This window comes from Chlorocebus sabaeus, chromosome 2 (assembly GCF_047675955.1).
Source record: "Chlorocebus sabaeus isolate Y175 chromosome 2, mChlSab1.0.hap1, whole genome shotgun sequence".
NCBI classification, from domain to species: Eukaryota; Metazoa; Chordata; class Mammalia; order Primates; family Cercopithecidae; genus Chlorocebus; species Chlorocebus sabaeus.
Window position 1 is genome coordinate 35,876,093 of NC_132905.1, and position 22,891 is coordinate 35,898,983.

A 22,891-nucleotide genomic window follows, 5' to 3' on the forward strand; every position below is an offset into this window, starting at 1 on the left:
GCTTCTCTCTGGTTTTCTCAGCCTCTGTGTATGTGTGTGTGTGTTTGTTTCTGTCACACCCGCTTTGAGTGAGAAGAAGGTGGGGGGAGCCCTGGCCTGGCTGTGTCCCCAGAGGGAAGGTGCTGCTTTTACTGGAAAGGGTGTCCCCTCCCCACATCTGTTGGGGTGTTTACCTTCCTGCCAGTAAGGCTCCTCAGGAATACAGGCCTCTCACTGTCCACCTGCTCCTTCAGGTCTGGCCTGAGTCTGCCTGCTGGCCCTTTTTTTGCTGGACTTCTCTGAGTTTAATTGAGTGACACGCTGCCTGGAGTAAAGAAGTTCTGTGGGAGCCAGCAGTGGTGGCTCCATGCCAAACCTAGGTATGTTCATTGTTTTCTTTTTTTTGAGACAGAGTCTCGCTCTGTCACCCAGGCTGGAGTGCAATGGTGCAATCTCAGCTTACTGCAACCTCCGCCTCCTGGGTTCAAGCAATTCTCTGCCTCAGCCTCCTGAGTAGCTGGGATTACAGGTGCCTGCCACCACACCTGGATAATTTTTGTATTTTTAGTATTTTTGTAGTTTCACCATCTTGGCCAGGCTGGTCTCGAACTCCTGACCTCAGGTGATCCACCCGCCTTGGCCTCCCAAAGTGCTGGGATTATAGGCGTGAGGTACCGTGCCTGGTCTGTTCATTGTTAATTAGTGTTACCTGGCCACTGGGCTGTGGGTCTGGCCCCTGGGGTGGCCTCCTTTTGAACATCTGGGCAGGTGATCATTCTGGGCTTTATTTTTTGGCAGGGGAAGTATCCTAAGGCCTGCCATTTATTGGGGGATAGATTTTTCTTCTCTTCAGCTGGGTTCAGTGCTTCCAACACTTTGGGAGGCCAAGATGGGAGGATCTCTTGAGCCCAGGAGTCTGAGGCTGCAGTAAGCCATGATTGTACCACTGCACTCCAGCTTGGGTGACAGAGTGAAAAATAAAAGAAGGTGTTATTTATAATCCTTTACATGTAAGCTGTCAAGCTTCTCAGTATTAAGGAATAATTCACACACCAAATATAAAGTGATCAATACTTTCCTTTACATACTAGGCATCTAGAAAAGGGTCCTAGGCTGGACATGGTGGTTCATGCTTGTAATCCCAGCACTTTGGGAGGCTGAGGCAGGAGGATTGCTTGAGCCTGGGAGCTTGAAACCAGCCTGGGCAACACAGTGATACCCCATCTCTACAGGTGTCTCTAAAAAAAAGAAAAACTTCTTTTTCTTCTCTTTTTGCTGAGTAAAAAGACACACCTACCCCCTTACGTATACTCACCCACATATATAGGTACACATATCTACATATACTCACCACTACACCTTACACATAACCCACATGGCATATGCAGGTACACACACCTGTATTCACTCACCTCTACACCCTACACATATACCCATCTACATACACACACACAACCTTAAAGAACAGTCATTTTGTTACTCCACATTTCTAGTGATGAAATTTGAATCCAGATCCACATGGATCTGTCCATGTGGTTTAAGCCCAAAAGCTATATAAGAATACACTAAAATGTCCCCATTCACACTATCCCCAGTCATCTTAAAGAAGAGTTAGTCATTTTGTTATCCTAGATTTCTAGTGATGAAATTTGAATTCTATAGAGTTGAAGGGGTGGGGTGATGGGGAGAAGTTATGAAGAGCCAGGTAGGCCCCCCTGGTCTAATTCCATGTGAGCTTAGGTTAGGTCCCCTCCATGGACATTTAGGGCCCTGCCCTTGATAGGACATGACATCACCTTCCTCCTCTCAGGTGATTGATTGATTGATTGAGATAGCATCTCACTCTGTTGCTCAGGCTGGAGTACAGTGGTGCGATCATGGCTCACTGCAGCCTCAGACTCCTGGGCTTAAATGATCCTCCTTCCTCAGGAGTAGCTGGGACTACAGGCACGTGCCACCACGCATGGCTAATTTTTATTTTGATTTTTTCATAGATACAGTGTCTTGTTATATTGCCCAGGCTGGTAGGTTGTGATGGAGATGTCTAACACACAGACACACCTACACACATGCTTACCTACATCCACTTACACACACACACCTATGTGCACAAACCTCGCAGACATTTTGCTTTGCCAGGGTTGATCCACCAGAAATCTTCATGGAGCTTATATCAAGGGATTCATACACACCTGCTGGCATAGCTGAAAAATATCTAAGTATATATATGAATTTTTCTTGTTTTTGAGATGGAGTTTCACTAAGTTGCCTAGGCTGGAGTGCAGTGGCACGATCCCGGCTCATTGCAACCTCCACCTCCCAGGTTCAAGCGATTCTCCTGCCTCAGTTTCTTGAGTAGCTGGGATTATAGGCATGCACCATCATGCCTGGCTAATTTTTCTATTTTAAATAGAGTCGGGGTTTTGCTATATTGGCCAGGCTGGTCTCGAACTCCTGACCTCAGGTGATCCACCTGCCTCAGACTCCCAAAGTGTTGGGATTACAGGCGTGAGCCACTGCGCCCGGCCTATATATGAAAAATTCTCTGAATAGAGGATCTGTTCATGTAGTTTAAGCCCAAAAGCTGTCCATGTGGATACAATACACTGAAATGTTCCCCCCACAGTGTCCCCAGTCACTGTTGCCTCTCCCACAGCCCTATGGGTATCCATTCCTAGATGTAAGTCATTATAAAAAAACTCTTCTCTCTCCTTTTTATACAAAAGCGCCTAAGTATTCATCCTGTCCTGCATTTTGCTTGTTTTAGTTAACAATATGTCTTGTAGGCTGGGTGCGGTAGTTCACGCCTGTAGTCCCAGCACTTTGGGAGGCCGAGGTGGGTGGATCACCTGAGGTCAGGAGTTCAAGACAAGCCTGATCAACATGGTGAAACCCCATCTCTACTAAAAGTATAAAAAAGTAGCCAGGTGGGTGGTGCGTGCCTGTAATCCCAGCTACTCAGGAGGCTGAAGCAGGAGAATTTTTTGAACCCAGGAGGTGGAGGTCGCAGTGAGACGAGATCGCACCATGGCACTCCAGCCTGGGCAACAAGAGCGAAACTCCATCTCAAAAACAAACATACAAACAAATAAACAAAAAACAAAAAAACCCCACAATGTGTCATGGACATCTTTCCATAACAGTACATAAACAGACGATGTAAATTTGGACCTTACTTTGGTCAAAGCATGTCTGTCTCCTCCCAGGGTCACTTCATGGGAAGCCACCTTCTATTACCTGTTACCTTCCATGACTCACAGTCTGCTGTCTACTTCTGACTCCTCAGTTGTTGGATTTCCCCACCCACTGCAGTGGGATGGAGACAAGCAGCCCCATCACGTAAGTATTGGGGAAGAAAGTGATAAATAGGTTCTCGGTGTACAGGCAGAGGAATTTTAAAGGACCCCGTGGGGGTGAAAGGTCTGGAAATGTTTACTTGACTGCACTTCGGGGAACTTCATGGGTAGGTAAGAGGGAGGGAGAGAATATTCACTTAGTGCCAATTGCCTGGCACTATGCCACGTGGATGTGATACTGATTTGACAGTGATGCCAACTCAGGCTTGGGAGGGTGATTTATTCCTGTGGGCAAATGAAACCTCAGAGAAGTTAAGTAACTTGCCCAAGGTTGCTCAGAGGTGCCGAGACATGAGCTGAAGTCTGTCTGAGCGCGCGGTGCGGGCTCGTTCTATTGTATGATAAAAAGAAGAGGCTTGTGCCACCAAAAAAGCTTAAGGCCATTGCTGGAGAGAATGGGTGTGGTATGACCACACCGGGGGACTGTGGCAGAGTCAGCTAAAACTGGCCATGGGCTGGTCAGCATTCCCACCCCTGGGTATACACCCAGGAGAAAGGTATGCAGACGCTCACGAACATATATGCCAAGGTGTCCACAGCAACATAGTTCCTAATAGCTAAAAAACTGGAAACTACCCAGATGTCCGTCAACAGTAGAATGGATAAATTGCAGTGCACTCATACAATGGAATACTATATAGCAATAAATAAAAGGAAACTTTTGCAACAACATAATCTCAAAAACGTTATGTTGGCAGGGTAGGATGGCTCCTGTACTCCCAGCACTTTGAGAGGCCAAGGCAGGTGGATTGCTTGAGCCCAGGAGTTTATCAGCTGGGCAACATGGCGAAACCCCGTCTCCACAAAAAAACAGAAATTAGCTGGGCATGGTGGTGCATGCCTATAGTCTCAGCTACTGGGGAGGCTGAGGTGGGAGGATTGCTTGAGTCCAGAAGGTTGAGGCTGCAGTGAGCTGTGATCATGCCACTGCACTCCAGCCTGAGCAACATAGCAAGATTCCATCTCCAACAACAACAACAACAACCCCCAAAACATTATGTTGAGTTAAAGAAGCCAGACAAAAGGCTTTGTACTGTATGATTTCTTTTACATGATGTTCAAGAACTTGCAAAACTAATCTACTGTGTTGGAGATGAGGGACTGGGGGTGGTGGCTGGGCAGAAGTGGGATGGGGGCACTTCTTGGGGTTATGGAAGTGTTCTACATCTTGATGTGGGTAGTGGTTGCATGGGCATGCACATTGGTAAAAATGCATGAAGTTATACATGGAAGAAAGTTTCAAGAGTTTGAGAATGCCCTCCCTTCCTTCTCTCATTCCCAAACATGGTTGTGTTGGCCCAGCTAATTTCCTCCTTGCAGCAGAGATGACACATCTGAGAGCAGATAAAGGGAGGAGGGCCCTCTTAGGCCCCACTGGTTGCCTGGTGATAAGGAGTGACCTTAAATTCATATAGGATGTCACTGTTTACCAGTTCCATTGCCTGTATCCCGTTATCTTCTCTGCATCTGCAACCACGCGAGGGGGGTTGGGATTGTTCCACAGCAGAGGAAATGGAGGTTCTCAGAAGGACCTTGGGGCGGCCATGCAAGGCCACTCAGCTTGGAGAGGACATGACCTCATGGGGAAGGGAGCAACCCTGGGAGGAAGCCAATGGGGAGCCTTTGGACACACAGGCAGGGACAGGTGCCAGAGGGGGCATCTCCTCCAGTGTGCTGTCTCCACATCATTAATTGCATAATGTGGGTGCCATTTATGATTGACAGTTCCAAAAACCAAACCCACTCCAGACAGAGGAGCAAGGAAGAGCAAGAGCCATTCAGAAGTGAGGAGATATGACATACAAGGAACACAGGATATGTTTCATGCTGTGATGAAGTTTCAAAATAGACTTGGCATAGATTGAAACCCAAGGGGCTCTATCAGGAGTGGCAAATGTGGCATGCTCAGGCCAACACCCATGCCAATGGTTCCTATAAAATTCCCATTGCCTGATAGAAGTTCACAGGAGAGGAAAGTTCTTTCCGGCACCAGGTTCTATGGAGAATTGGTTGCATGGTTTCTCATGCTGTGGGTATCAGGGACTTCAGGGTCAAGGTGTTTAGTTGTGGCTTTGTGCAAACCTCAGAACTGTTTCCTCCAAGGGCCTGGGGTATTTGGCAGGCACTGTCTCTTGCTGCCTTTGCTGCTGTGTGACAGGTGAGTAATATGTTATGTCCTATTTCTTGGGAGCTGCCTGGAGTGTATGCCCCTCCTGCAAAAAATGTAGGAGTGAAGCACCTCTAGTTTGAGTCACCTGCACTTACTAGGTCCTGTTGGGGTGAGCTCAAGGGTAACCCCAAGGTGCCGAGTGAGTTAGGTTGCTGGGTCAGTTCTTGAGAATTGCCTGTCTAATTAGTGGTCTGCCAAACTTAATGGTAGAGTTACGAAGGCTGTACTCTTTATAATGACTGGCTGGGCTGTTTGTTGAGACTCCTTATTTGTGTAGGACAATCAAGCCATCCACACGCAGGAAGAGTTGTTGCTCTACCAAGGTGGCATTCAGGACATCTAATCTTGTGTTATGTATTTAGTATTAAAAAAAGGGGGTCGTTCACTGCCCTGTTTCATACTGTTCAGCTTGAGACTGAGGTACAAAAGTCTTCTCACTTCCCATGATTCTAGCAGTGGTTGTTTAACACTGTTTTTGCCAGAATGTTCAAAGCCTAGATCTCTCTCAGGGAATGCAGAGTGTCAGGCATATTTTAGTTCGGCAAACTCAGTGTTTGTGCAATTTTGATCTGTTGGATTGGGTATTCCTTCTCCATTTCACTGCAGTCCCAGCCACTCCCTTTTATCTTAGATTGTCACCATCCCACTCCCATACATGGGGCACGTGGGCTTACACAGTTGTCTTTCAGCCCCAGTTCAAGGTCATGTGGCCACTTTATTATGCCTTGAAGCTCTTTCTTTTCATTTGTGAGCTACTTGGGTGTGCTTTCTGCTACTTGAGTCATTGGTTCCTCCTCTTTTGCTTAAATTAGTTTGGGTTAGGCTTCTGTCACTTGTGATCAGTTCAGACTAATTAAAATTGGTTCCAGGACTGGAGTTTTACATTTGGTCTATCATTTCACTGGGTCTCCTTCTAATACCCTCAACTCTCTTACCCCCTATTTTGTTAAAGCCAGTTGACATAATTCCAATCAGGGATCAGTCTACAGCTATGGCTGGGCCACCAACAGGTGCTGCTGGAAAAAAACAGAGCCACACCTGTTGGGCAAAGCAAAGCAACTAACAGTACTGCCTGCAGAATCTTTCCAGGGACTTAACATATTTAAAGCAGAAGTTCTGCTTCTTCCCAAATCTAATCTACTTTTGGTCTTCCACTTTTGAGTAAGTGGTACCACCATTTGGCCTGGAGCAAACACCTGAGTCATCATCAACTGCTCTTTTTCGTTTCACATTCCACATCTGATCATCAGATTTGCCATCAGCAAATCCTGTTGGCTCTCCCTGCAAAACACATCCTGGATGTGATGACTTTGAGCCTCCTTCACTGCTCCTCACATCTTTGCTGTGTATGGCTGCAACAGCCTCCCAAGTGGGGTCCCTTTTTCCACGTCTGCCCCTTTTAGCCTGTCCTCTGCACAGCAGCAGCGTGATCCTTTCAAAATATGAATCCAGCCACGTCACTTCCCTGGTTCTTAGTAACAACAATCATGCTAAAGATCAAAGGTGATTTCCAACATCCTATGTGATCTGTCTCCCTGGGTCGCACCTCCTCTCTGCCCTCTCCTTCCCTTTACCCTGGCTGTCCTCTTTAACTGAAATGCTCTCTGTCCCCCAGATATTCGCAGGGCTCTTTGCTGCTGCCTTCTGATCTCTACTCAGATGTCACTTCTTTGGGAAGACTTCCTGAGCAAAAGACCTCCTTGAGCACCTTGTTTCCACAGCCTCCCACACTCTCTGCTCTCTCATCCTGCCTGTTTCTTCATAGTCCTTCTCTTTCCCCGATGTTTTTGGTTTTGATGTTTATGTGTTTACTTGTCTATTTTCCCTCAACCCCTGAACATAAGTTCTATGTTCACTTCTGCATGTCCAGTGAGTCCAAAATAGTGCCTAGCATAATAGGTTATCAATACATATTTGCAGAAGGAATAAGCAAGAGATTGAAGAAGTCAAGATAAATGGTGGAAATCCGGAGGACACCCCTCTCCACCATCATTTGTCAATAGACAACTTGGTCTCTTGCTTCATAGACAAAATAGAAGCCACATGGAGGCAACTTCCTCCCCCATCGACAAGCTCACCAGCCTTCATGCCTATCCTTCGGAGCTTCCCTGCAGACAGTGGTAGGTGAGGCTTCTGCCTCTCTGAGGCTGACCCTCTACCTCTGCTTCCCATGCCTCAAGTGCAGGGACGTTGCCTCGTCCTTTCCGTCCCCTATCTCTCTACTTCATCCTTTCCACCCACATTTCAGTATGCTCACGTCTTTCCCATCAGCCATCTTCCTCTGGAACCACCTTCCTGGGCCTCTCCTTCAGTCAAGCTGCACAGCAGCATTTTGTATACTTACTCTGGCTGCATCCTTACTATCCTGTACTAAGCAGTTGTTGGTGAGGCTCTTCAGACTGCAGATGGAGACATAGGAAGGGCTGGACTGACTCCCCTTCTCACTGTGGCTGGGCGGGGTGCGGGGTACCCCAGCTTCCAGTATCTCTGGAAGCAAGGACAACCTCAAAGGCTGAGCCACATCCTCTGGCGCCATCTGCTGCCCAGATGGGGACACAGCCCTCTTGCTGCACTGAGAACATGTGTGTCCTGGACTCTCCGTGAGGTTTTCTGAATTTAAACAAACAACATAAAATCATGGGAGTGCCTTTAATTAATGTTGAATAAGTGAATAAAAAAAGATTATAATATTCTACAGTATCATTTATTTTTCATTTTTAACATTATAAAGAAGGTTTGTTGGCCGGGCGCGGTGGCTTGCCTGCGAGGCGGGTGGATCACAAGGTCAGGAGATCCAGACCATCCTGGCTAACACGGTGAAACCCCGTCTCCACTAAAAGTACAAAAAATTAGCCAGGTGTGGTGGCTCGTGCCTGTAGTCCCAGCTACTCAGGAGGCTGAGGCAGGAGAATGGCGTGAACCCAGGAGGGGGAGCACGCAGTGAGCCGAGATTGTGCCAATGCACTCCAGCCTGGCCAACAGTGCATGACTCCATCTCAAAAAAAAAAAAAAAAAAAAAAAAAAAGAGGGCTTAGTGGCCCCCAAGATGAGATATTTACTTTTGTTCAATTGTTCACTCATTCTTTTGTTCATCTATCAGACTTTTAATGATTTCCGTTTGTATGCCAGGCTATATGCTAAAAAAAGAGCTTCATTATGCTTTAAGAAATAAGTTTAGTAAATAAATAAGAAATGTGTCCTTAGTTTGTTCCCTAAGGGAAGCTGGACTTATGGGTTGTATTTGTAATAGTTGTGTGTGTGGATTAAGTAATGTGAGTGTGAGGAATGTCATAGGTGTGGATATATCTTATGTGTCCTGTTAAATCTGGCTTCCTAATGGGGACAAAATAAGGTCTCATTTAAAAAAATAATAAACATATTTATTGGAAGTATAATTGTGTACAACAATACACGGATCACGAGGCTGGGTGCGGTGGCTCACGCCTGTAATCCCAGCACTTTGGGAGGCGGAGGTGGGTGCATCACCTGAGGTCAGGAGTTCGAGAACGGCCTGACCAACATGGTAAAACCCCATCTCTACTAAATAGAAAAATAATTAGCCAGGCATGGTGGCGCATGCCTGTAATCCCAGCTACCCGGGAGGCTGAGGCAGGAGAATGGCTTGAATCCGAGAGGCAGAGGTTGCAGTGAGCCGAGATTGTGCCATTCCATGTCAAAAATAAATAAATAAATATATAAAAAAATAACAATAACGGATCACGAGTGTACAGCTTTATAAATTTTGAACCTACCTATGTAACTGGCACCCAGATCAGGAAACAGAAGTATCCCTTTGTTCTTCCAGTCACAAGCTACCATTATCTTGACTTCTAATGCTTTAGTTTAACCTGTGCTCATTTTTGTACTTCATGTAAACATGCCCCATTTGGTTTCTTTATCTCACTTGGTTTCTTTAGCTTGTGTCTGTGAGATCCATCCACATTGTTTTGTGTAGCAAGCATTTGTTCATTCTTGCTGCAGGATCGTATTCCATTGTGTGATATGCCATGATTTGTGTATCCTTTCTCCTGGTGATGGACGTTGGAATTGTTTCAAGTTTTTGGCTATTAAAAGCAGTGTAGCTAGCCAGGCGTGGTGGCTCATGCCTGTACTACCAGCACTTTGGGAGGCTGAGGCAGGCCGATCACAAGGTCAGGAGTTCAAGACCAGCCTGGGCAATATGGTGAAACCCTGTCTCTACTAAAAATACAAAAATTAGCTGGGTGTGGTGGCGTGTGCCTGTAGTCCCAGTTACTTAGGAGGCTGAGGCAGAATAATTGCTTGAACCCTGGAGATGGAGATTGCAGTGAGCGGAGATCACGCCACTGCACTCCAGGCTGGGTGACAGAGGGAGACTCCGTCTAAAAAAAACAAAACAAAACAAAGAACAGTGCAGCTACCAACATTCTAGTATTAGTCTTCTGGTGAATATACATATACGTGTGTATATATGTGCATTTTTTTTTCTTTTCTTTTTTGAGATGGAGTCTTGCTCTGTTGCCCAGGCTGGAGTACAGTGGTGCAATCTTGGCTCACTGCAACCTATGCCTCCTGGGTTCAAGCGATTCTCCTGCCACAGCCTCCCGAGTAACTGGGATTATAGGTGCGCGCCACCATGCCCAGCTGATTTTTGTATTTTTAGTAGAGACCTGGTTTTACCACAATGGCCAGGCAGGTCTTGAACTCCTGACCTCAAGTGATCTGCCTGCCTCGGCCTCTCAAAGTGCTGGGATTACAGGCGTGAGCCACTGCGCCTGGCGTATGTATGCATTTCTATTGGCTCTATACCTAGGAGAAGAACGGACGGGTCACAGATTAGGAGTGGTTTAGATTTGTGAGTTCAAGGTATAATGGCTCCAAGCTCCCACATTCCACACTAGCAGGAAGTGTAGATTTATCTCTGGTTCTCCTCCAAGGGTACTGACACTGAGTCATTATGCATCTTAGTTCTCTTCTCCCTGAGAAAATTCACCTGAGCCTCCTTCTAGTTAATATCACCATAGCTGGTGTCTGGGGGTTCTGCAGCCCTCATTTCTATCAAAGCATCTTTGGAGGTTCTTGGGGCCACCACAGATATCAGGGCAGCCAGCACAAGTTCCAGTGGCCAAGGCTCAGTGAGCAGAGGCCCAGGGCTATTCCAGGGCTGGCTGCCAGGCCCTGTCCATTCCCAGCTGGGTTAAGTTGACTTTCCGTCCTCCACTCTGGTCCTCCTTGCTTTTTGTCTACACTGTTGTTTTTCCAAGTGTGGTCCCCTGACTAGCAGCATCAGCATCTCCCAGGAACTCAGTAGAAATGCAGAACATCAGGCTCCTCTTCCGACCTGAATCAGAATCTGCATTTTAACAAGATCTCCAGGTGATTTGTGTGCACATTTGGCTTGATCTGTGCTAACTATAATACCTCACTAATAGTGAGGCTCAGCTGTGCCTCATGCTTTTCAGACAGCAGGGGTTAATAATCTCCTTATATCCCTCTCCTCCATGCCCCTTGTCATACATTTCTAGAGCTCACCTCCCAGGGAGAGTTTGCCCATCTTTAAGTTATTTTGCAGGCAGGTGTTAGGGCTTCCCCACAGCCTGTGAGTGTTCCAGTGCTGCGGTGGCTCTCCGTTTCTTTTGCCTGTCTAGAGCCTTGCCCTTCTAAGTGTGTTCAGTGGATCATCAGCATGGGCCTCACCTGGGAGCTTTTTAGAGTGTCAGAATGCCAGGCTCCATCCTCAGACCTACTGGATCATAAAGCAGGACAGGTGAGCCCCTAAACTGGGGCTTAGCTGCCCTGCATTATGAGTTTTTGGCTTTGCCCAGGAAAGAATTTAAGGGTGAGCTGGTGGTGTTAGACAGCAACTTTTACTGAAGTGGCAGTGCACAGCAGCAGCAGAGGCACAGTTCCTTGAGGGGCAGGGCTACCCCACAGGCAGTGTGCCCAGAGGAGCGGCTCAGAGGCAGTTCTGCAGTCATATTTATACCTACTTTTAATTACATGCAAATTAAGGGGTGAATTTTGCAGACATTTTTAGGAAAAAGGTAGTAACTTCTGGATCGTTGGGTGGTTGCCATGGAAAGGGGTGGTAACTTTCAGGTGTTGCTGTGGCAACAGTAAACTGACATGGCACACTGATGGACATGTCTTATAGAGGGATGCTTTAGTCTCTTCCTGTTTCAGCTAGTTCTCAATTTGGTGTGGTGTCCTAGCCTCACCTCTGGAGTCAAGTCCCACCTCCTACCTCAACCAGAACCTGAGTTTTTCCAACACGAGCTCTAGGTGATTTGATTACACAGTAAAGTCTGAGATGTGCTGTTTACACCACTGGTTCCTCACCATGGCATTAGGATCATTTGGGGAGATTTAAAAAACCAACAACTCAGTGTTTCTGGCTTAACTTAGAGTTATGGTTCCTGCCCTTGACTGCACATTGGATCACCTGGAAGCTTTAAAAGCCATGGGTGACCAGGCGCGGTGGCTCATGTCTGTAATCCCAGCACTTTGGGAGACTGAGGTGAGCAAACCACCTGAGGTCAGGAGTTCGAGACTAGCCTGGCCAACATGGTGAAACCCTATCTCTACTAAAAATACAAAAATTAGGGCAGGTGCAGTGGCTCACATCTGTAGTCCCAGCACTCTGGGAGGCTCAGGTGGGTGAATCTCCTGAGGTCTGGAGTTCAAGACCAGCCAGCCTGGCCAACATGGTGAAATCCTATCCCTACTAAAAAAATACAAAAAATTAGCTGAGCATGGTGGTGGGAGCCTGTAATCCCAGCTACTCAGGAGGCTGAGGCAGGATAATCGCTTGAACCTATGGGGCGGAGGTCGCAGTGAGCCGAGGCTGTGCCATTGCACTCCAGCCTGGGCAACAAAAGTGAAACTCCATCTCAAAAATAAATAAATTTTAAAAAAATAAAATAAAAATAAAAATTAACTGGGTGTGGTGTGCATGCCTGTAATCCCAGCTACTCTGGAGGCTGATGCAGGAGAATCACTTGAACCCAGGAAGCGGAGGTTGCAGTGAGCTGAGATCATGCCATTGCACTCCAGCTTGGGCGATAAGAGAAAAAAAAAAAAAAAAAAAGCCATGGATGCCCAGGGCCACCCCCAGAACTGGTTTGAATTGGCCTTTCCCCCGTGTTCTTCAATGTAGACAGCAACTCCTGCCTCTAATTCCATCAGGGGCCACCTTGTGACTTTTCCTACCATAATGGCTTTCATTTCACAAGTCAGGGGGCCAAAGAGATGAGCTTGACTGTTGTCAAGGATATCTGCCTTTGCTCTTCATGCAGGAACTGGGGAACTAACCCTGCAGGGGTTCAGATTTCTTGGGCTACTGCAAGACAGACTTTGGTCAAAGCTCCATTAACTTACTATCTACATGGTCCCCACTGTGATCAGTGTTATTTAATCTCTGAAAGGTTTTTATCCACCCCTAGTGAACAATCATACAAATACTTTTGTAGAAGGAAGATGTTTACAAAACAAAGTATGTGGATCAAGTGTACCCAGCCTTCCTTTTATTCAAGAGGTTCTGGGACAGTGAACTTATCCAGATTAATCAATTTCACGGGGTATGCCGTATTTCAGGAATAACCTTTTGGACAATTTGTCCGCATGTCTATTTCCTTAAACTTGCCATTTTTTGTCCTTGCACAGTTATTATGTTACAATATATTCTCCACCATCAAATTTTCACACTGCCAGGATTCAATAATAAAGCTTAGCAATGCCTATGAGGCATGAAGATTACCTTCTGAATCATCAAAGAGAGATTTTTTTTTGTTTTTTTGAGATGGAGTCTCACTCTATCACCCAGGTTGGAGTGCAGTGGCCTGATCTCAGTTCACTGCAACCTCCGCTTCCTGGGTTCAAGTGATTCTCCTGCTTCAGCCTCAGGAGCAGCTGGGATTACACGCATGCAGCACTATGCCTGGCTTTTATTTTTTAGTTTTTGGATTTTTAGTGAGGATGGGGTTTCACCATATTGGTCAGGCTGGTCTCGAACTCCTGACCTCAAGTGGTCCGCCCGCCTCTGCCTCCCAAAGTGATGGGATTATAGGCGTGAGTCACCGCTCCCAGCCTGAATCGTCAAAGAGAGATTTGATTAGGAACCATTGCTATATCCTAAGTCTCTTTGGTCTATAATTCTTTCTCCTTTTTACTTCAACTTTTTTTTTTTTTTTTTTTTTTGACAGGCTCTTGCTCTGTTGCCCAGTCTGGAGTGCAGTGGCGTGATCATGGCTCCCTGCAGCCTCCATCTTCTGGGCTCAAGCCATCCTCCCACCTCTGCCTCCTGAGTAGCTGGGACCACAGGCACGCACCACCACACCTAGCTAATTTAAAAAATTATGTGTAGAGTCAAGGTCTCACTATGTTGGCCAGGCTAGTATCTAACTTCTGGGCTCAAGCAGTCCTCCTGACTTGACATCCCAAAGTGTTAGGATTACAGGCATGAGCCACTGCACCTGGCCTTTCTTCAACTTTTTATACTGAAACATAGCATACAGAGTGCAGGACAGTTCTCCTGGTGGCCTTGGACCAACCCAGCTCTTCCCCCTTTCTGGCTTATAGTTCTCAAAATAACTTGAATGTGCTGGGAATGCAACATCCTGTGATAAGGAGGGATTCGCTACAACTGCCTGAGCTCTGTTCCAGTCCCCATCAGAAACAGGATGTCCTGGCTGGGCTCGGTGGTTCATGTCTGTAATCCCAGCACTTTGGGAGGCCGAGGTGGATGGATGACCTGAGGTCAGGAGTTCAAGACCAGCCTGGCCAACGTGGTGAAACCCTGCCTCTACTAAAATACAAAAAATTAGCCTGGCATGGTAGTGGACACCTGTAATCCCAGCTACTCAGGAGGCCAGGCAGGGAAATCGCTTGAACCTGGGAGGCGGAGGTTGCAGTGAGCCGAAATCGCACCATTGCACTCCAGTCTTGGCGACAGAACGAGATTCTGTCTCAAGAAAAAAAAAAAAAAAAAGAAAGAAACAGGATGTCCTTCAACATTTTAGTCCAGTGAATCCTGTATCTCCGGGGTATAAAGCCCAGGGTGGGCTGCTTCTTGGGGGCCCTCAGTTGCAGTGCAAGTGGGGCATGCACAGTTGAGACGCCTTCTGCCCCAGGCTGCTTTCCTGAGCCTTAGGTGACCAGCTCACAATGAACCCTAGGCTTCTGTTATCCCTTGGTGCCTATCTGTAAGTAATAGATCCTCTTCAGGTAACTTGTTGCATATGTGGGTGTTTTGTCTCACTGGACTCAGATAAGTTGGTAACTAAGTGCACAGTGAACTTGTTTCACAGAGATAATTACTCAAAATATAAATGTATGATGAATTAGCAGAGTAAACAGCTTTGTACCATGAGGCAGGTAAAGAAATGAGACATGGCCAGCACTACCAAAGCCCCTTTCATGAAACGTAAGTTCCTCCCACTTTGCAAAAGGACTTGACTTCTAACACTATCATTTTTAATTTGTTTGCCTATCGTGAACTTTCCATATTTGGAATCTCACAGAATGTGTTCTTTGAAGCTTGGCTTCTTTCGTGAAGCATTATATTCATGAGATGCATTATGTTGTTGTGTGCGGTAGTAGCTCATGCATTTTTATATATAATACATTTTTCTTATCTGATCCTTTTTTAAATTTTAATTTTAATTAATTAATTTATTTTTTTGAGACGGAGTTTCACTCTTGTTGCCAAGGATTGCAATGGCGTGATCTTGGCTCACTGCAACCTCCGCCTCCTGGTTTCATGCGATTCTCCTGCCTCAGCCTCCTGAGTAGCAGGGATTACAGGCACCTGCCACCAGGCCCGGCTAATTTTTTTGTATTTTGAGTAGAGATGGGGCTTCCCCATGTTGGCCAGGCTGGTCTGGAGCTCCTGGTCTCAAGTGATCCACCCACCTCGGCCTCCCAAAGTGCTGGAATTACAGGTGTGAGCCACCACGACATTTGGGTTGTTTCTAGTTTGTGGCTATTATGAATAAATATTGCAATGAGCATGCTTGTCACATGGTGCACATGGGAACATATATATATATATATATATATATATATATATTTTAAATGTGTAAAAAGCCTTTATTTGCAGGGAAGCAGGAATTTAATCAAAGAGGCCAAATCCCATGTCATCCTCTGACTCTTCAGACTCCTCCTCCTTCTCATCTTTCTTCTCCTCTGCTGCAGCAGGCGCGGAGCCAGCAGCAGACGCTGCAGAGCCTGGGGCAGGAGAGAGGGCCACAGCCCCACCGGCAGGTACACTGGCAAGCTTGCCAATACCCTGGGCAATGATGTCTTCAATGTTTTTTCCATTCAGCTCACTAATAACCTTGTTGAGCCGGTCGTCGTCCGCCTAGATGCCCACGCTGTCCAAGATCTTCTTGATGTCCTTGACGCTGGGGGAGGAGTTACCCCCGAGGGCAGCCAGCAGGTAGGAGGCGATGTAGCGCATCGGGGCCCCGTCTGCAGCGGCGGCGGAGAGGCCGCACGCGTGCGACCTCGGCGGTGTCAGAGAGGAAAAAAAAAACGGGAACACATTTTGATTGGTATGTGCCTGGAGGTGGAACTGATGGTTCATAAAGTCACTTCAACTTCAGGTGATAATTTGAACCAGCTTCCCAAAGTAGTGGTACCAATGGACATACCCTCCTGCAGGTATAAAACTGTCTGGACTCTGTTCTAGTCCCGTTCAGAAACAGGATGTCCTTCAATACATTAGTCCAGTGAGTCATGCGGCCCTGGGATATAAAACTTACCTGGGGTATAAGAATTGTGAAGTGGTCATCCAAGGCTCAGGAAAGCTGCCGGGGGCAAATGGAGCAGGTATGAGACTTCCAGTTGTTCCCCATCCTTTCTTGGAATGTCCCCATCCTTTCTTGTCTGATTTTAGTATCAAAGTTTTTCTGGCCTCATAACATGAATTTGGCAGTGTTTGCTCTTTTTTCAATCTTTGAAAGAGTTTGTTTAAAATTGGTGTTCCTCCTAGGAGGCAGAGGTTGCAGTGATGTGAGATCACGCCATTGCACTCCATCTCAAATAAATAAATTTGAGCAAACTCCGTCTCAAATAAATAAATAAAATAAAATAAAATAAAATTTGCATCCTTAGATGTGTGGATGGCATTCACAGGTGAAGCCATTTAGTCTCAGAAAGTTTTTTAAGTTGCAGATTTAATTTATTTCTTTATTATAGGATTATTCATATTTTCTTTTTCTTTCTTTTTTTTTTTTTTGAGGCAGAGTTTTGCTCTTGTTGCCCAGGCTGGAGTGCAATGGCACGATCTCGGCTCACTGCAACCTCTGCCTCCCAGGTTCAAGTGATTGTCCTGCCTCAGCCTCCCGAGTAGCTGGGATTACAGGCATGTACCACCGTGCCTGACTAATTTTGTATTTTTAGTAGAGATGGGGTTTCTCCGTGTTGGTCAGGCTGGTCTCGAACTCCTGACCTCAGGTGATCCACCTGCCCCGGCCTCCCAAAGTGCTGGGATTACAGGCGTGAGCCACAGTGTCTAGCCCATGTTATCTTTTTTAGGAGAGATTTTGTACATTGTGTTTTTAAAGGAATTTGTTTATTTCACTAGGTTTTCAAATTTATTGGCTTAACTTCATCATATCCATGTATTATTGTTTTATGTTCATGAGTGATTTCTATTTTTATTTTTTAAAAAATTGACTCTATTTTCACTATATAAAATTTTTAATGATACGGAGAAATAAAATTTTAAAAAGAAAAGTAAGCAGATGATCTGCTAAATGGCAATTAAGCTAAACTGTGGCCTAAAAATGGGCTTATCAATAAATATGACTTAAACAATTGATTCAATTTGCTTAATTCTCTTATTAAGACATAGGTGATAAATCTTTCTGCTCACTTTAGTAAAATAAAATCTAAGGTGCAATTGATGAGTTTGGATTTTATCTTTAGCCCTTTAGTGTCATCTCTTCCTTATTTAATAGTTTAAAACTGAAATTTCTTGATTTTCATATGAGTTCACGATTCTTTGAGAATCCAAAGGGAATCAAAATTTTCTTATCCAGTTCCAGCAAGAGTAAGATTGCTCTAGGGAGAATATTTCTTAGAGTAGGAGCTCCATTATTTCAGTCCATTGTCAAGGTAATCTTTTACAGGGACAAATTCCCATCTGATTAATCATCACTTTGACTTTCAGTACCTAAAAATTAGAAGAATTTTGCAGTTGCGATTTACTATATACCTGTAAAATGTGAGCTAGACCTATCTAGTCGTGTCAGTGAAATTGTTTCTGCTGTCTTCTAACTATTCTATATGATAAACTGTGTTTGCCTCAGCTACAGATTTGAGTCAAACAAAATATTATGTAAATTATTCATTATAAACATAATTTGATTAACCACTTAAAATTTTAAAGTTCAATTCGTAGTAAAATCCTTTTCTTTTATTTTCTTCCATCATAAGCAGTTCTTCAAATTATGTTACTTCATGTAAATCAAAAAGTCTGTGATGCATCTTTTTTTTTTGAGATGGAGTCTTACTTTGTCACCCAGGCTGGAATGCAGTGCCACCGTGTTGACTCACTGCAACCTCTGTCTCCTGGGTTCAAGCAATTCTCTTGCCTCAGTCTCTTGAGTAGCTGGGATTACGGGTACCCAATACCACACCCAGCTAATTTTTATATTTTTAGTAGAGATGGGGTTTCACCATGTTGGCCAGGCTGGTCTTGAACTCCTGACCTCAGGTGATCCACCTGCCTTGGCCTCCTAAACTGCTGGGATTACAGGTGTGAGCCACTGTGCCTGGCCAGATGCATTTTAATTCATGTTATTTTGTTCAGTCTTCTTTAGGTCTTCATGTCAACAGATGTTTGAAACCATTATCATGTCTTTAACTTCCTTTCTCCAAGCTGAGTGCCAAATCTATACTTTTTTATATATAACCCATTCTTTTCTTTTCTTTGTTTTTTTTTTCATCTTTTCTTTTCTTTCTTTATTTTTTTGAGATGGAGTCTCACCCTGTCCCCCAGGATGGAGCACAGTGGCACAATCTTGGCTCACTGCAACTGCTGCCTCCCGGGTTCAAGCAATTCTCCTGCCTCAGCCTCCTGAGTAGTTGGGATTACCAGCTCCTACCACTACACCCAGCTAATTTTTGTATTTTTTAGTAGAGATGGGGTTTCACCATGTTGGCCAAGCTGGTCTCAAACTCCTGATCTCAAGTGATCCGCCTGCTTCAGCCTCCCAAAGTGCTGGCATTATAGGCTTGAGCCACCACACTTGGTCTCAACTTTTATTTTAGATTTGGGGGGTAGCTGTGAAGCTTTGTTACCTGGGTATCTTAAAAGGAAAACAAATCTTGGAACTCCCAAATCACTAAGCCAAAGGGAAAAGTCAAGCTGGAAACTGCTGAGGGCAAACCTGCCTCCTATTCTCTTCCTAAGAAAGTTAGCTACTTAGATAATAAAGCTACATCCCCACAAGGAATTTCCTTGTGGACAAAGAACAGACAGATCTCAAAGTCATCCCTCTGCTCACTGAGATAAATCCTTATCTGATTGCCTCCTTTGGAAAGGCTCATCAGAAACTCAAAAGAATGCAACAGTCTCTTACCTATCTATGACCTGGAATCCCCCTCCCCAATTTGAGTTGTCCCGCCTTTCTGGATGGAGCCAATGTACATCTCACATATGTTGATTGATGTCTCATGTCTCCCTAAAATGTATAAAACCAAGCTGTGCCCTGGCTACCTTGGGCAGATGTCCTCAGAACATCCTGAGGCTGTGTCACGGGTGCACATGCTTAACTTTGGCAAAATAAACTTCCAAAATTGACTGAGAACTGTCTCAAATATTTGGGGATCACAATATACTGTGTGATGTTGAGGTTTGGGATATGAATAATAATTTTTAATTTTTAAACCCTTTCTCCCCTCTCTCCCCGGACTTCTTTCTCGACTATTGACGATTTCTCTTTTTCTCCTATTCAAGCTCACCAGGAAATAATTGTACGTTGTCTTAAAAGAAACAACTTTTGGCTTCATGATCCTCTCTTTTGTAAGTAGATTTTTAATTTTATTAACTTCTGTTCTTATCTTTATTATTTTCTGTTTTCTACTTTATTTAGGCTTAATGTACTGTTCTTTTTCTTTCTGAGGCGGGTGCTTGTTAATTTTGACTTTCTTCCTTTCTAACATGTGCCTTTAAAGCTATGAATTTTCCGTTAATCATGGCCTTGACTTCCTCCCATAAGTTTATTTTATTTTTATTTATTTATTTATTTTTGAGACGGAGTCTCGCTCTGTCGCCCAGGCTGGAGTGCAGTGGCGCCATCTCGGCTCACTGCAAGCTCCGCCTCTCAGGTTCACGCCATTCTCCTGCCTCAGCCTCCCAAGTAGCTGGGACTACAGGCGCCCACCAGGGAGCCCGGCTAATTTTTTGTAGGGGGTTTCACTGTGTTAGCCAGGATGGTCTCGATCTCCTGACCTCGTGATCCACCAGCCTCCGCCTCCCAAAGTGCTGGGATTACAGGCGTGAGCCATCACGCCCGACCGTTGCTCTTCTTTCTAGTTTTGAAGCAGCGTCGTTGTCTGGGCTAAATACCCGAGGTTCGTAGTCTCATAACAAGGAAAATTGAGTATGTGGACACGCAAGAAGTGGGTTTAGGAGTTGAGGTTTAATAGGCAAAAGAAAGAGAAAGGAGACTAGAATAGCACTCACTCCTGCCAGAGAGAGGGGCTCCCGAGTGGGACTTCGGCCCGCAGCAAAGTGCTCTATAGACTGGCTTGATGAGACGCTGTCTGATTTATAGCGCCCAAAGATTGGTTGGACCAGGTTTGACGTCTACATAGTATGCAAGGAAGCTGCTGACCCCATCCTAATCTTCTATTATACAAATGGAGTCGTTACTTGGCCGGTGCCATGTTGTCTTCTCCTCACTGTACACGTGAAGGAAGATGTAGCCGCCATGTTCAACATGCCTAGCCCCCAGGTAGCCCCTTTCCCATTGGCACAGCTGCCAGCATTCACTCGTGCAAGCTTCTAGCTTGCCTTTTTATGTCTGCAGGTCGATTTTAGAGGCTGTTATTTGTTAGAAAAGAAAATGATTGACTGGGGGTGGTGGCTCACACCTGTGATCCCAGCTCTGCGGTCAGGAGTTCGAGAGTAGCCTGACCAACATGGCGAAACCCTGTCTCTATTAAAAATATAAAATTAGCCTGGCGTGGTGGCGGGCACCTGTAATTCCAGCTACTTGGGAGAGTAAGGCAGGAGAATCGCTTGAACCCGGGAGGCAGAGGTTGCAGTGAGCCGAGATTGCACCATTGCACTCCAGCCTGGGCAACAAGAATGAAACTCCATTTCAAAAAAAAAAAAAAAAAAAAAAAAGGAATTATTTGGGAGCTGCTTTGTATTAAAAGGAAAACCTTACTGAGGACTTCCTTACCTTCACTATCTGCTAAATAATTCCTTTTTAAACTCCTATATCAGTTTCACAGGCATGAGGTCAGATTATAGATTTGGGACATTTTCTCTTTTCTAATGTAAGCATTTAATGTCCTAAATTTCCCTCTCACCACTCTTTAAGCTGCGTCCCACAAATTTTGATGTGTTTTCATTTTCACTCAGTTCAATATATGTTTTGATTCCTCTTGAGACTTCTCTGTGACTCAGGGATTATTTAGAAGTGTGTTTTTTAGTTTCCTAGTTTTTGGAGATTTTCTTTGGATCTTTCTGATTGATTTCTAGTTCGATTCCACAGGGGTTGGGGAACACACTTGGCATGATTTCAATTCCTTTAAATTTGTTCAGGTTTGTTTTATGGCCCAGGATATGGTATATGATTATGAAAGGAAAATAAAAACCCGGGACCCCAATTCACGAGGCCAAAAGAAAAAAATTAAACTGAGAGCCGAATCATGCAAGAAGCTGCCTTTCATTGTGTTCCTAAGCAGACAGCTACAGATAACAGGTTAAATTATCTCCAAAGCTAGCTACTCCGTGTTCCCCTTATCTTAATGATTTACTGAGCATGAGATGAATACATAATTGACTCTTTCCCTACTTGCTCCTTTTCTCTTGCGACATGTGGATGACTGTTCCTCTTCAGCCCACTTTTCCCCTTTAAATACTGACGCCCTTAAATTCATCTTTAGAGAAAGGCACAGACCACAGACTGTTTCTGTGATTCTGAGTTTACTTCTTCAGGGCATGTCCTTAACCTTGGCAAAATAAACTTCTAAATTAATCAAGGCCTGTCTCAGAAACTTTTTGGTTTACATGATCTTGGTACACAAGTCATAGGTGCTTGAAAAGAATAGTATGTCTTCTGTTTTTGTTGAGTGGAGTGTTTTATAGATGTTGATTAGATACTGTTGACTGATGGTGGTGTTGAATTCTTCTATATCCTTGCTGATGTTCAGTTTAGTTCTATCAATTGTTGAGAGAATAGTGTTGAAGTCTCCAGCTGTAATTGTGTATTTGTTTATTTTTGTCTTTCAGTTCTGTTTCTTACATTAATAAACTTTATTTTTAGAATAGTTTTAGACTTAAAGAAGCAAGAAGATAGTCTCCCATCCCCCCAATTTCCCTTATTATGAACATTTTACATTAGTATGATACATTTGTCGTAATTAATGAACAAATATTGATACCTTATTAACTAAACTCCATCATTTATGCAGCTTTCCTTATATTTTCCCTAATGTCCTTTTTCTCTTCTAGAATACCACATTATATTTAGTTGTCATGTCTCCTTAGGTTCTGTGGTATAATAGGAAATACACGCAGTATTTTGTCTTTGTCGCTGGTTCCTCCCACAGAGCTCCTAAAACCCTTGGAATTTTCTGAATGATCGCAGTGTCCTGTGTTATTCATAATGAGCCCCTTTTGATCATACCTGAGTTAATGCTAATGAGGTGATTTAGGGTTGGTCCCCTAGATAACCTCAGAATGGGGACAGTCACCAGAAAGACCAAGTAATTAGAGGATTAGAGGGTTGGAATTTTTATCCCCACCCACCAATTTTTGGGAAGCAGGGTGGCTCTATTACAACTCTTGGGTTGGGCATGGTGGATCACATCTGTAATCCCAGCACTTTGGCAGGCTCAGGTTGGAGGACTGCTTGGATCCAGGAGTTTGAGACCAGCCTGGGCAATATAGCAAGACCCCCATGTCTACAAAAAGCAGAAAAAATTAGCTGGGCTTAGTGGTATGTGCCTGTAGCCCCGGCTACCCAGGAGGCTGAAGCTGAGGTGGGAGGATCACCTGAGCCTGGGTGGTCAAGGATGCAGTGAGCCATGTTTGTGCCATTATACTCCAGCCTGGGTGACGGAGTTAGACCCTGGTCTCAAAACAAAAACCAAAAAACCCCCTCTTGAACAACAAGCTCTGATGAGCTTCTGGGTTGCTGAACATGTGGAGGTGCTGGGAGGGTGG

The 22,891-nt window shown here is 44.9% G+C and overlaps 1 pseudogene; it reads right to left on the reverse strand.

Annotated features, from left to right (window-relative positions):
• Positions 1-15,544: 15,544 nt before the first annotated feature.
• On the reverse strand, positions 15,545-15,976 carry LOC103247664 (large ribosomal subunit protein P2 pseudogene; annotated as a pseudogene).
• Between the last annotated feature and the right edge of the window lie 6,915 nt (positions 15,977-22,891).